Raw genomic sequence first — 13,958 nt, 5'->3', positions numbered from 1 at the left:
TGTGTCAATTAAACCTGTTTCCTTTATAAATTACCCAGTCTTGGGCAGTTCTTTATAGCAGTATGAAAACAGACTAATACACCCAGTAACTATTCACTATTATATAATTCACTATTATATAACTTACTTGAAAATTGTTAACATCTATTATTTATTGACCCAAATATAGTTAGTTAAAAATGCTATAAACATTAAGTAAAACCTAAAGCATATTTTGGGCCCATTAGTTGGCACCAATATTGGCCAAAACTATTTGACTCATTAAAATTAAACTAAATAATCCCCAGTTCTCTATTTTAGCAAAGCCTTTCATGCATTTCCAATGCTTATCATAATCATCTTATTAATTTTTAAATTTTACTTATTTATTTATTTTTTGAGACAGCCTTTTACTCTATCTCCCAGGCTGGAGTGAAGTGGTATGATCATAGGTGATCTTCCCACTTCAGCCTCCAAAGTAGCTGGGACTAATTTTTTTTTTATTTTTAGTAGAGATGTGGTTCCACTATGTTGCCCAGGCTGGTCTGGAACTCCTGAACTCACATGATCCTCTCACTTTAGCCTCTCAGCGTGCTGGGATTACAGGCACACCTGGCCAAGTTTTTTTTTTTAACTTATTTATTGTTTGCTCCTCTACAAAACTCAGCATCGAACTTTCTTGTTACAATGCTCTTATTACAATGCTTTTTATGTCAATGACATAACAAGGCCTGGCATGTAATGAAAAAAATTCTTTAAATGAGTGAATAAATATATGGAAATAATTGATCTTCATTTCACTGAAAATAATAGAAGGGAAAAAGCTAATTCTTTGTGGAGAAATGAAAAAGATGGAAGCATAAGAAATGACAAAAGAGTATTAAAAATTTACATAATGAGTGAAAGATCAAATGGGGACAGAACGTGGCATTTCAGATTCCTTCTCCAGGCGTCTGTTAAATCATGGACTTTGTTTTGGAATTGTGCATCAGCTTCAATTAGTAGTCAAGCATTTCCACATGGAATGTGATGTAATTTCTCAAAAGACATATCTACACAGCTTCTTCAAGGTTATACCAATCCTTGCTCAACTATTTCTCCACTCCTTTTATTTTTGCTAAGCTGAAAGACTATCCATTTGAATGAAGGAACAAACTTGAACTGTAAATATGAGTCATGCGATTTTTAATCTCCAAATGTGGTTTTACCATTCTGTTTTTTTCATTTTGCCCTGCTTTTAACTGATATGTTAGGTACATATTAGTCAGCTACGTATCAGTAAGAATGCTAATAAACAGAAAATCTTTGTTAGTTGAAATTTTGGAATAAAGTATAATAATTTGAATACTTAGTATTTTATTAACTGAGATAAAATTTTGATGTTTTATGAATAGTCTATTGAACTGTAATTTTTCAGAAAATGGTGTTTATTAACATACCTACAAATAAAAATGCATGTAGTCTTTGCTCTTCAGAAATATACACACGACGCTCCCTATTGAGATTTAGCAATTTGGCATTTCTTGAAAAACAATAATGAAACTTCTTATAATAAGCTATGACAGATAAAACTAGCTTTAAGAAATGCTTATAAACAAGTCAAATCACATTAGAAAAATCATCTTGAATTGCCTTTTCAAGGTCTAGCTAATAACTTCTTTTTTCATTACAGTGAAATTTTGCTCTAATGAAATAGTATGAATAGCCCCAATAATTTGCCCAGTCTCTTGAGCCTTATTTAATTGAGTTGAAAACTCATTGTAATGGGATTTTCTCTTTGCACTTCCTGAATCAGCTCCTTTCTGAATTGGCTTCTCTTTCAGTTCATATATATTAGCAATGTAATTTTTGAGATGGGAGAGATTATGTGGACTATAGAGAGACAGTTTTGTGTAGTGTAAATCTAATTCAATTTTATATCTCGGAGGCTTAGACAGTATTTCATTTTTAAGTCTTTCAGTACATTGAATGTAGGTAATGAAAATTTGTTAGAAAAGGAGTAAAACATTTGTGTTGTGGCAAGAGTAAAAAGAAAAAAAACAACAACAAACAAACAAACAAAAAACCTGCAGCATTTTGCAAAAGATATGCTTGCCTTTGAAAAATGAAGAAAAATAATAAAGTGTATGCTGAGAACCATTCTTCCACATCAGCTAAGTTGCATCACAGAAGGATTTACAAGCCTCACTCTATCCATGCTGGAGTAGAACTGGGTTCTTATTGTAGACCATAGATGTGTGGCAGAAAGGAATGTCTACATCTTTGCAAGAAAACAAAGCAGTGTTGTGAAAAATGCCAGTGAGCCCTTTGTGGAGTGAATGCCTAAAAAATTTATGCAGGATCCGGGCGCGGTGGCTCACGCCTGTAATCCCAGCACTTTGGGAGGCCGAGGCAGGCGGATCACCTGAAGTCAGGAATTTGAGACCTATCTGACCAACATGTAGAAACCTCATCTCTATTAAATAAAATAAAATAAAATAAAATAAAATAAAATAAAATAAATACAAAAATTACTCGGGCATGGTTGCGCGTGCCTGTAATCCCAGCTACTCTGGAGGCTGAGGCAGAAGAATCACTTGAAGCCGGCAGGCGGAGGTTGCAGTGAGCTGAGATTGAACTATTGCATGTCAGCCTGGGTGACAGAGTGAGACTCCATCTTAAAAAAAAAAAAAAATTATGCAGGACACTTTAGCGCTTTGTGAGACGCAGTCTCCTACAACACACTTGTGTTGAAATCATGGCTCATGCCACTTTGTATCTTTGTGTCCTGAAACAAATTATTTAAAATTCAGATCCCCAATTTTATCACTTGAAACATTGGGATAATTAAACCCAACTTAAAGACACTATTCATATTAAATTAAATATGATGGTAAATGCACTTTAAAATGTGATGGTAAGCTGCAGTGTAAAATGATAAAAATGATGATCTCTAAGGTCACATGGAGTGGAAGTCTCCTAGGAGATATATAAATGCAGCCAGTTTATTTCTTTAAAAATTTCAGTATGTAGAATATACATTCAATGTTGTATATCAATATAGCTTCATTATGAAAGCCAACATATTTCTAAGGTACTTATATTTGCTCGTCATAGAAGTTAAGCTGGTTTTAATACTAATTCTGTTGACTGTAGAATACTGCAATTGCATATCCAAGAACTATTGACTATTTTGCTATTTACTTGAAAATTGTAAGCATTTATCATTTATTGACCCTAATATAGTTACATAAAGATGACATAAATATTAAATAAAACCTAAAGTACATCTTATGCCTATTAAATGTTATCAATGTTGTTCAAAACCATCTGACCCATCAACACTAATGTAAATCATTATATGTGGCTTATTGGTCTAGAAAGAGTAAAAAATGAAAACATCTCCAGACAAAAACCACACTACAAGATAGTATATATGATTTTATCTATGTTTTGGATATGCGTATCTTTGATGTACTGCTGTATAGGCAATTGGGATTTGGTTTGTCCCTTGTTAATTTCATCAGCCATTACACAGAATGAATAGTTGGCTTAGGAGGACCATTGGCTCAGGAAATTTAAAAGTAACCATCAAATGATCAAGCACTCTTACTAAACAAATGCTGGCAGGATTTGAGGATGTGTCCTCTCATTTCCACACAAGAAACCTTACAGAACTTTGTTGTCATCTGAGAGGTATCACAGAGATGCGTAGTCTTCTGTTAGGAAAGATGACAGTTGGTCCATAGATAAAAAGACAAAGAATCTGGAAGGAAAGAATCGAAAGGAAGAAAATCATTTTTTAAAAATGGACTAACAGAAAAATTCATTTCACATATTAATATATTAATGTAGTTTTTAGTTCATTCATTAATCTATTAAATAATTCTATTGTAACCTCACTCAAGCAATTTTATATATTTTTTTCTTCTATTTTTAAAATTTTGGTTTTGACCATCAATGCAGATACTTTTCTTTTTCTTTGAAGCAATAGTGACTGGAATACATGAGGATAGTTCCTGCACATTAAACACTCTTAAAAACAAACAAAAAAATTCTAGAATCTAAAGAAATTCAAATGCTATTTTTAGTACACCATTGCTCTGTAGCCTGACCTGATTCCAAATTCCACTAATTAACCAGCAAATGAAGTGGTCATAAATATATTATTTTTGTTCTAACTTTAACTTTGTAATTACTTATGTGTAATATGTGTGACTCTAGTCACAGTGGTATCTATAAAAATTTCAATTCCATCTAAGTTAATGAGTACATGAGGAAGGAAATGTTTACAAAATTATTATAATTAAGTTTCTTTAAATGGCCACGTTTTGAGAACACAAGGAAATGAGTAGTTAATTCCCTAAAGAGACAAGTGAGTACACTGTAAGGCACAAAATGTGCTTTCTTGCTTAGATCACTTCAACTTCTTTGATTGGAGTTAACTCACCTTGAGATTTCCCATACAGCCTGAATGAAACAATCACTAAACCATGCTGACAAATGAGGGAACTAAATATAACATTTATTTCCAAAGAAAGTTGGTTCTTTCTACCACATGCTTTAGAAAAAAATAAAAACTAGCGTAGTCTGTGTTTTTGCAAAACTGCTTATTATTTTTATGCTTCAAGAAGGCACAAAATTGAGCTTTAAAAAGTTTCACTCTGTTTTAAAGACCTCTTAAAAAGAGACATTAAATCCATAACACTTGAGAAGATGCTTAGGAAAGAGGACAGCCAGAAGATGAAATTTGAGATAGTTACATATACATATCTTTATTTTCCTTCTTTGCTTTTTACTTTTCTTAATATAGGATTAGAATTTGTTGAGGAATATACTAGTTTCCCAGGAGATGTGTAACTATAGGGGTGGGAATACTAGATTTAATTATGAAAAGATGAAGTTTATGGCTACAAAATTAATAAAGATATTTCATAAAAACCATCAGCATTTTACTTGTTGCCAAAATTGGAGACAGTATTTCAACATAGGCAACACTGAACAGCCTACTTGTACCTTTCTGAACTCCTCAATTTTCTTTTTACTTCTTACTGTGCCTCTGGATTTTCAGTGCTTCATACTCATCTGACTGTAAAAATAAATGAAAATTTTCTCTATCCAATCCAATTTTTTCATTTTCTTTTTCTAATTCCAATAGTGTTGGTTGCACACACTGGCATTTATTTAGTTATTTCTGGCAATTCCAACTGAAGTGTAATAAATAGTGGAGGCGGCCGGGTGCGGTGGCTCACGCCTGTAATCTCAGTACTTTGGGAGGCTGAGGCGGGCGGATCCCGAGGTCAGGAGATCAAGACCATCCTGGCTAACACGGTGAAACCCTGTCTGTACTAAAAATACAAAAAAATTAGCCGGGCATGTCGGTGGGCGCCTGTAGTCCCAGCTACTCGGGAGGCTGAGGCAGGAGAATGGCTGTGAACCTGGGAGGCAGAGCTTGCAGTGAGCTGAGATCACATCACTGCACTCCAGCCTGGGCGACAGAGCAAGACTCTGTCTCAAAAATAAATAAATAAATAAATAAATAGTGGAGGCTATAGATTCTTCATCCCTCTTTATCTGAACCTTTCCAATAGTTTTCACTTGTGGACCTGATGAAATGTCAGTTTTCATGGTTCTCTTTTCTTGGCAGCAAGATTGGGTTGAGGCCTAGGCTTGTCCAATATAACATTGTATCTCTATGGAAAAAATGATTGCTTAGAGATTGGGCACAAGGATCCAGTTAGGCCAGCTAAAATCTTCCTGTACGCTTTTCTGCTTCAGTCATGGCGAATACAATCTATCTTTCTTTTAGATCACTAAGTGGAAGGACAGACTTTGGAGATTGATGGATGCCATCTTTCTTTCTTTTAAAATTATGCTTGGGAACACTTAAAACAAGACCTACTCTCAACAACATCTTAACTGTAGAACACAGTATTGTTAACCACAGGCACAATGTTATACAGCAGATTTGAAGAACTCAGTCATTTTGCATAACTGAAACTTTATACTCATCGAATAGCAGTTTCCCATTTGTCCCTATCCCCTGACCCTGGCAACCACCATTCTATTCTATTCTCCACTTCTATATTTTACTATTTTAGATACCTTATAGAATTGGAATCATGCAGTATTTGTCTTCTAGTGACAGACTTATTTCACTTAGCATCAATGTTGTTGCATATTGCAGAATTTCTTCCTTTTGTAAGGTTGAATAATATCCCATTGTGTGTATATACCACATTTCTTTATCCATGTATCTTTTGATGGACATTTAGGTTGTTTCCACATCTTGGCTATTGTAAATGGAACAAACATCGGAGTGCAAGTATCTCTTTGATATCCTAATTACAATTCTTCTGGATATCAATTTGGGATATACAATCCCTACAGTGAGGTTGATGGATCATATGGTAATTCAATTCTAATACATTTTTTTAGGAAACTCCATTCTGTTTTCATAGTAACATTTCACACTTCTACCAAGAGTGTAAAAAGATTCCAGTTTCTCCACATCTTCATCAACCCTTATTGTCTTGTGTTTTTTTCTTGATAATAGTCATTCTGATAGGTGTGAGGTGATATATCATTGTAATTTGGATTTGCATTTCACTGATAATTTGTGATATTAGCACCTTTCCACACACCTGTTGGCCTTTGTACATCTTCTTTGGAGAGACATCTATCTATTCATGTCCTTCCCTTATTTTTTAGTTGAGTTATTTGTTTTTTTGCTATGAAGTTGAATGAATTTCTTATATATTTTGGATATACTACTTTTCATACGTATGGCTTGCAAATTCTCCTATTCCATGGGTTGCTTCTTCACTCTGCTAATTGTTTTCTTTGCTGTGGAGAAATGTTTTAGCTTGATGTAGTTCCATTGTTTGTTTTTGCTTTCGTTGCCTATGCTTTTGGTGTCATAGCCAAGAAATCATTGCCAAACCAATGTCATGAAGCTTTTTCCTTATGTTTTTCTTTTTCTTTTTTTTTTTTTTTTTTTTGAGACGGAGTCTCGCTGTCGCCCAGGCTGGAGTGCAGTGGCGCGATCTCAGCTCACTGCAAGCTCCGCCTCCCGGATTCACGCCATTCTCCTGCCTCAGCCTCCCACATAGCTGGAACTACAGGCGCGCGCCAGCTCGCCTGGCTAATTTTTTGTATTTTTAGTAGAGACGGGGTTTCACCTTGTTAGCCAGCATGGTCTCGATCTCCTGACCTTGTGATCCTCCTGCCTCAGCCTCCCAAAGTGCTGGGATTACAGGCGTGAGCCACCGCACCGGCCCCTTATGCTTTTCTTTTAGGAGTTCTACAGTTTCAGGTCTTATCTTTAGATCTTCAGTCCATTTTGAGTTGATTTTGTGTATGGAGTAAGATAAGGGTCTAATTTCATTCTTTTGCAAATAGAAAACCAGTTATTCCAAAACCATTTGTTAAGGAGACTATATTTTCTCTCTTGGGTATTCTTGGCACTCTTGTCCATAATCAATTAACTTTTAAAAATGCATTAGTTTTTCTATTCTATTCCACTTGAATGTATGTCTGTCTTTATGCCATCACAATACTATTTTAATTATCATAGTTTTATAACACATTTTGAAATTTAGAAGTGTGTTGCCTTCAGTTTTCTTCTACTTTCTCAAGATTGTTTTGGCTACTTGAGGTCTTTTGTCATTCCAAATAAATTTAGAATTGATTTTTCCTTATCTGTAAAAAATGTCATTGGGATTTTGGTAAGAATTTCATTGAATCTGTAGATTCCTTTGCATAGTATGAACATTCAAACAATATTAATTCTTCTAATCCATAAACACAAGATGGCTTTCAATTTATTTGCGTCTTCTTTAATTTATTTCATCAATGTTTAGTTTCCGATGTATGTCTTTTATCTCCCTAGATAAGTTAATTCTTATCTTTTTCTTTTTGATTCCATTGTAAATGAGATTTAAAAAAATTTTCTTTTGGATAGTTCATTATTAGTGTATAGAAATGCAACTGATTATTTTATATCTGGATTTTGTATTCTGCAGTTTTACTGAATTTGCTTATTAGTTCTAATAGGGTTTTTTTGGGGAAATTCTTTATGGTTTTCTACATATAAAATCCTGTCGTCTGTAAATGGAGATAATTTTGCTTGTTTCTTCCTGATTTGGGTGTCTGTTGTTTCTTTTTCTTGCCTAATTATTCCAACCAGGACTTCCTGTACTATGTTGAATAAAAGTGGCGAGACTGGCATCCTTGTCTTGCTCTTGATCTTACAGGAAAAGTTTTTGGTTTTTTAATCACTGAGTATGATGTTAACTGTGGGCTCGTCAGATATGGGCCTTTATAAAGTTAAGGCACGTTCCTTCTATATCTGATTTGGTTTTCACCATGAGTGATTGTTGAATTTTGTCAAATTCTTTTTCTGCATCTATTGACTAAAGGATATGATTTTTATTCTTCAGTCTGTTAATGTAGTAAATCACATTATTGATTTGTGTATATTGATCCATCTTTGGATCCCAGAAATAAATATCACTTGATCATTGTGTATGATCCTTTCAATGTGCTGTTAAATTAAGTTTGCTAGTATTTTGTTGAGGGTTTGTGCATCTACATTCATCAGGCATATTTGCCTGTAGCTTTCTTTCCTTGAAGTGACTTTGTCTGACTTTAGAATCAAAGTAACGCTGGCCTCATAAAATAAATTTGTAAATGTTTTCTCTTGAATTTTTTTTGAAGAAATTGAAAATGATTGACATTAAGTCTTTAAATGCTTTGCAGATTTCTACATTGCAGCCATCTCTTCCCGGGCTTTTCTTTGTGAGAGGTTGTACTTACAGATTGAATTTTGTTATAGTTATAGGCCTTTTCAGATATTCTGTTTTCTTTCATGGCTCAGTTGTGATGAGTTGTATATTTATAGGGATTATCTGTTTTCTCTGGATTATCTGGTTTGTTGGTGTATAATTATTCATTAAGTCTTTTCTTACCCTTTCTATTTCTTTGGCATCATTTATAATGGTTCCTCTTTCATTTCTGATCTTATTTATCTGAGCATTCTCTCTTTTTTCTTAGTCTAGCTAATGGTTTGTCAATTTTTGGATCTTTTTAAAATTACAATTTTTAGTTTCACTAATTTTTTCTATTTTTTCCTAGTCTCTATTTCACTTATTGCTCCTCTAATATTTATTATTTACTTTCTTCTGCTACTTTGGAGCTTAGCTTGTTCTTCTATTTCTAGTTTGTTGAGATGGAAAGTTAGGTTGTTTACTGAGATCTTTATTCTATATTAATGTACACATTTATTGCTATAAAATTTTCTCCCAGTACTGCTTTGTTGTGTACCATAAGTTTTGCTATGTTGTGTTTATATTTTTGTTTGCTGAAAATAGTTTCTAATAGCACTTTTGATTTTCTTTTACCCATTGGTTACTCAAAAGTGTGTTTTTAAATTTCCCACAAATTTATGACTTTTCTGCCTTTTCTTCTGATATTTATTTGTAGTTTAATTCTATTGTAGTCAGAAAAGGTACTTAGTAAGATTTCAATGTTCTTAAATTTACTAAGGCTTGTTTTTGTGACCTATCATTTGATGTATCCTGGAAAATTTTTCATGTGCACGTTGGAAGAATGTATATTCTGTTGCTGTTGGGTGGAATGCTCTCTATATGTCTATTAGTTTCATTGGGTTTACAGTAGAAGTGCCCGGCCTTTTTGGACCAGAGACTGGTTTCACGGAAGACAGCTTTTTCATGCAAAGGGAGGGTCAGGGGTGGTTCTGATTCTCATGAGAATTACAGAATCTAGATCCCTCCCACATGCAGTTCACGATATGGTTCATTCCCTGTAAGAATCTAATGCCACTGCTGATCTGACAGGAGGCAGAGCTCAGGCTGTAATGCTACCTGTCCCACAGCTCACCTCCTGCGGTGTGGCCCAGTTCCTAACAGGACATGGACCAATACTGGTCTGTGGCTCAGAGGTTGGGGGTCCCTGGTCTATAGTATTGTTCAAGTCTGTTATTTCCTTATTGACTTTATTTCTGGACTTTCCCTTATTGAAAGTGGGGTATTGAAGTGTCCAAATATTCTGGTATTAATGCCTATTCCTTTCTTCAGGTCTGTCAAAGTTTGCTCTAGATACTTAGGCACTCTGATGTTCTGTGCATATATATTTTTAATTGTTGTATTTTCTGGAGTGATTGACCCTCTAATCATTACATAATGTACTTCTTTGTCTCCTGTGACAGTTTTTGATTTAATGTTGATTTTGTCTAAGGACAGCTACTTCTTCTTTGTTTGGGTAACTGTTTGCATGAGACATCTTTTCCATACCTTCACTTTCAGCCCATGTGTTCCTCCAAGCTAACGTTAAGTCTTCTGTAGACAGCATACAGTTGGATCTTTTTTTAAAAAAAGATCTATTCGGCTACTCTATGTCTTTTAATTGGAGATTTTAATCCACTTCATTTAAAGTAATTATTGATAGAGAAGGACTTACTATTTCCATTTTGTTCATTATTTTCTGTCTGTCTTGCAGTTCTTTTGTAGTTCTCTTTTCCTCTCTTGCTATTTTCTTTTATATACATATATATGTCATAATAATAATTTGTTATATGGTTTAAATCATACTGAGGTTATAAATAATATATAAACAAAACTTATAAATAAGTTTTGAAGCACAAAATGTTTGTAATTTGATATTTGTGTAGGTAAATGTCATTTAAGCACTCTATAAAACAATATACAATATTTTTCTTTTAGTTACTGACAAAAAGTGGCAGGTACAAGCATATACGGTTGTTGTTACTCTGTACCCTGAGGGTTTTCTTTAATACTTCCTGATGGCACTACAAAATGGACAATGTTAAAGATAAGCAGGGTCTTCAGTGACAGTCTTTATCCTATGCAGGACAGTGATGTCCACTAAGCTTAATCATGTTGAGATACTTCTCCATTGGCCCTTTGTACCTCTATTTGCCTGAAGCAATTTTGGATAAAATATATCTACCTGAAACATTTTTTTCAATACAAAAATGTATCTATTAGATACAAGTAGATGAAAAGCTACCCTTCTTTCTTGGTTGATTCATATTTATCCTTTAGATTACGCTTTGAATTTTACTCTAAGTATAGGTTAGAAAGCATCCTATATGGATTTCCTAATATAACATTTATAATGAAATTTAATTTAATATCTTTATTATTTATATGCATTATGAAGACTGAAAGTTCTTTGAAAGCACAGACCATCTCTATTTAATTCATGCAATGAATATTTCCTGGGTGCCTACTACATAATATGATAGGTGCTGGGGATACAAGGATGAATAAAACTCTATTTCCCTGTGCTATCAAGAAAATCTATGGGTAAATGTAATAAAGGGATAAGACCTAATTTTGGATTTGGAGCCAGGAAAGGTAACACGTTCCTGTCATTTAAGGTGATCTTTAAAGATAGTAAAAGAATTAGCCACATGAACAGTGTGGTGAAGAATAGCCCAGGCAAAACATATACATATATAAGTAACCTCAATTGGGAAAGAGCTTGGTGAACTCCAGAAACAGAAAGATGAAAGTTTGACTGGTGATCAAGGAAGGTGCTGGATGCAAAGTGAGCCTGGAGATGTGGTAGAAGCAAAATTATCAAGTTCTGTAAAAAAACTGTCACGAATTACTTTAAAAAAAATCTAAATTTTGAAAATACATTTTTTAGCATGAAATCTTAAGTTATACTTATTTTTAAACTTTACAGATGTTAACACCTCCTATAAATGCAGAAATTTCTTCTAACCTGATGCCAGAATTTCAAAACAATTTAGTTACTGATGATATGCATGTTATAGAGTTTAGTAATTTACAGGATATTTTAAATACAAAAGTAAGAATAATAAGTTACTAAAACTAAATACATACTATTTTAAATTTAGTTCATGTTGAAAATGATCACTTTAAAAAGAAAGGTCTGCTATTCTTTTCATAAATTAGAAGCTCTTGACTATAATTTTTAGCCTCATAGACATGATCAATCTTAATTGAGTGATGAGTTTCACAAAAAAGACAAAGGTCTGAAAAGTTATACTGGTTTTGTTCAGTGAATAAAACAATTCTTTTCTCACTTTTCTTTCATCATGGGAAAGTCAATTTTTCAAACAAAAATTATTGTGCATCCCAGTGGGAGGAGCTGAAGGTCAACATGTCATTGAGGTTTGCAGCAAAAGCTGTGGGCTTTTTGGTTGATGGAGTAGTTACTGACTGAGATATAGAGAAAGAATGTTTCTCTTTTTATTTTTTTTTGTAGCAGCAAATCCACTAGTGTTCTCTTTACTAGGGACAGTGCAATCATGTCTGTTTGTCTCACACAACTTGTTTATCCCATCTATCTGACTCCATGATTTTCCTTTTTGAAGCAGGCAAGTCCAGTCCTCCCAACAGGGTTTCACAGTGAGTTACTCAGGTTCTACTGAATAATACCTAATGGGGTAAGAATACTGGTTCTATTTTGTTTCTTTCTCCTCCTCTGCTCAAAATATTGGTGCAAATGTGAAGTTAAGACCCCTGAAACTTCCTCAAGTCATACCTTCCAGAATATCAAATGCATATTTTCGAACATACTTGCTTCCAAATCAACAGTATAACATCAGTTTCTGTAACTCTCCTTAATATGTTTTCTCAGCAAGGGATAATAACATCTCCATAGAAATTTAAAGATGACTCTCCAACCCTAGACAAAATAAATAAATAAAATAAATAAAAAATAAAAACTCTACCAGGAAGGCAATGCAGTCTCCTAGAGAGGCCAAATACCTGTGCTCCTCAGAGAAAGTATATCATGGATGCTCAGGGGTGATTAAAAGCTATTTAAATGGGATTTTTTTCCCAAGATTCTAGAAGTTTCCTTTTAATAGATATTTTAAGTGAGTTATTCATCTCTTCGGATTCCACTGGGCACTTCATACTGGGATTTATACACCTTCCCTGATGAAGGTCTGTTCCTGACCGTCTCAGTCAAATCCCGGGGAGATCTTGATAAGGATTCTGTTTAAGTAGAAGATCCTCCTTGCTCCCAAAGAATCGCTGTTTAATTTCAGTCAGTCCCCACAGGGAGTGGAACACATTTGCACAAAAAGCGTGTTAGGAGAGTGAGCACCTTCTTGGATTTCACATAATCAAATCTCTCTTTTTAATTATCTCCTTTTACATCAGTATCCCAGGCTGAAGCCACTCACGTCCCTTTTACTTCTAAAATGACAAGGCTGCCTGGTCTGCCATTCACTGGAGACAAAAAGTGTTCTGTTAGGCAGGAAAACAATTGAAGTTTTACTTTTATTTCAACAGGATACTAATATCCTAGGCCCTTTTCATTTTCTTCTTCCTTTTTTCTAGTTGAAGCATTGCAGGATGAATGCATAGCTATGAATAAATACTTAAAGCCATTCCATTTATAGAAGTGTATTTTTCAATGAGAGAGTGAAAGCCGAATTCTTTAATTTAATTTGACAATCATTTCCGCAACTAAAAGTGTGTATGTATTTTGTACTTATTTTTTGCTGTCTGAAGATGAGAAGCGAGAGATGAGGTTTATAGATGAGAGGATTATCAATGAGCAAGGGCAACCAGATCAGAAAAATAATGTACAGTATATGATAAGCATAATCCTATCAGAAGTGTGAAAGGAAATGGTAATAATGAGTATACTCATTTTCTCATTAGCTCCTAAGACTTTTCTATCTCAATTTGAACTAGAACTTTAGGCTCACTATGTGCAAATCCTTACTCATATTATATCTTCATATTATATTTTTTTCCTGCTTCTCCTCTCTTCAGTCTTGCAATCTGATTTGCCCTTTACTTTGTATTTAGTTCCTGCTTTCCTAGATTAATAGCATCAACATCTGCTTAGCATCTCAGTTAGAAATCACAAAATTGTCTGCAATTCTTCCATGTTCCACATCTTGGAGTGTCATTCATAACCATGACACTCACTACTCTAGCGGGTCAGATATATCCATCTCTTCCACT

At 34.1% G+C, this 13,958-nt stretch overlaps 1 long non-coding RNA gene across 1 annotated transcript in view; it reads right to left on the bottom strand.

Annotated features, from left to right (window-relative positions):
- Nucleotides 1-1,395: 1,395 nt before the first annotated feature.
- LOC105738718 overlaps nt 1,396-13,958 on the bottom strand; it is a 213,408-nt gene continuing 200,845 nt past the window's right edge. Inside the window, exon 4 of the long non-coding RNA XR_001114563.2 lies at nt 1,396-3,724. This is a non-coding gene — a long non-coding RNA (uncharacterized LOC105738718). The remainder of the gene's footprint in view (nt 3,725-13,958) is intronic.

This window comes from Nomascus leucogenys, chromosome 25 (genome assembly GCF_006542625.1).
Source record: "Nomascus leucogenys isolate Asia chromosome 25, Asia_NLE_v1, whole genome shotgun sequence".
Lineage (NCBI taxonomy): Eukaryota > Metazoa > Chordata > Mammalia > Primates > Hylobatidae > Nomascus > Nomascus leucogenys.
This window is presented reverse-complemented; position numbering and strand designations above follow the sequence as displayed.